This window comes from Rhinolophus hipposideros (genome assembly GCF_964194185.1).
Source record: "Rhinolophus hipposideros genome assembly, chromosome: 17".
NCBI lineage: Eukaryota > Metazoa > Chordata > Mammalia > Chiroptera > Rhinolophidae > Rhinolophus > Rhinolophus hipposideros.
In genome coordinates this window covers 46,957,765-46,959,058 of record NC_138063.1, presented here as the reverse complement: position 1 = coordinate 46,959,058, position 1,294 = coordinate 46,957,765, and the positions used below count along the sequence as shown (strand labels likewise).

Here is a 1,294-nt window from a genome sequence, read left to right as displayed (position 1 = left end):
GCTATCAAGTAATAAGGAAGGGATTCCAACTTAGATTTCTTTTCTGTCTCAAAGGTACTCTCCATAAAATTTATGGATCTAGAAAACAACTACCATGATATTTCATAGAGTACAAACCTTGTCAGTAAAATAAGGTAGAAGGTAAAAAAAAAACCTTCAATTTTATCACCAAACGTGGGCTTTATGAACATGGTTAGTAAAATCACTCTTTATGGTTACCTATACCGCTTTGTCCTTCCCACGGATCAATCTGAGATCAACAGTCCATGAAGTCCATAAGAATTTAAGGAATAAAAATTATCTTTGCCCCTTTCATGCTGCCAGTGCCGGTCACCCCGGTAACTCCCAGTTGCCCCAGCTGCCCCTGCACCCCGTGTCCACTAGTACAGCTAGAGCAATGCGGCCACATCGCGTTGGCATGACAAGGAGCTCGCTGTTCGGAAGCATAGAGACATGGACATGGCAGGTCCTGAGCAATGGGGGCAAGGAAGAAGTGTCCAACAAGGAAAGGGGCTGTGAAGTAGGAGGTTTGCCACAGTAGAAATGACAGATAAGTCTGTGCATGAGACTACAGGAAGACATGCCCAAAGTCTCGGAGTATGTGGGAGGCACCAATGACAAAGGAATTGGGATCTGGATGACAAATTCTTGTTTTCTTTGCTGTGTTCCCCAGTGAAGATGGCTCTCTAAAGAGGAAAATGAGAGTCTCGTTCCAGATTCCAAACTAGTTTCAGAGCAACCTGCCAGTTCCCAGTGATGACAGCATTAAGATGGACGGGATGGAAAGCATCACTATCTATTCCATGCAGTTCAGGGGTTATGCCAAGGAAGCTGCTATATTCTCATATAGCTCAAAGTGCCCAGCTGCTCACTGCCCTGGAGGGCACAGCCATCTACCAGACTGACATCTACTTCTGTACTGGGTATGACCCTCTGGAGAAGCGCTATGGACATCACAATGATGTCTGGCTGGGGAAGACATGAGTCATTCACTGAGCCAGCACTTTTTGGATGTGTGCTTCTATGTCCAGTTACTGGGACAGGCAGTAGGGAGCAGTGCTTCCAACGATGATTCCAGCTTAACCAACTTTCCTTCAAAGCTAGTTACTGCCAATTTTCTGAAATAAGCATGTTCCGTTAAACAAGGCTCTGTTTCTTATGGTGGGAAATAATGCTGCTGAGATAGGCAGCATCCCTCTAATTGATTTAGGACATTCTGTGATACGCATAGACGAGAAAAACCCCAGCAGCATTTTTCCAGCTACATCACTCATTCATCAGTCTCAAAAAACTG

At 44.9% G+C, this 1,294-nt stretch overlaps 1 pseudogene across 1 annotated transcript; it reads left to right on the top strand.

Moving 5' to 3' along the window:
* The first annotated feature begins 211 nt into the window (after positions 1-211).
* On the top strand, positions 212-984 carry LOC308509861 (heme-binding protein 1-like; annotated as a pseudogene). Its single transcript has one exon. The product of its transcript is annotated as a heme-binding protein 1-like (transcript).
* Positions 985-1,294: the final 310 nt, after the last annotated feature.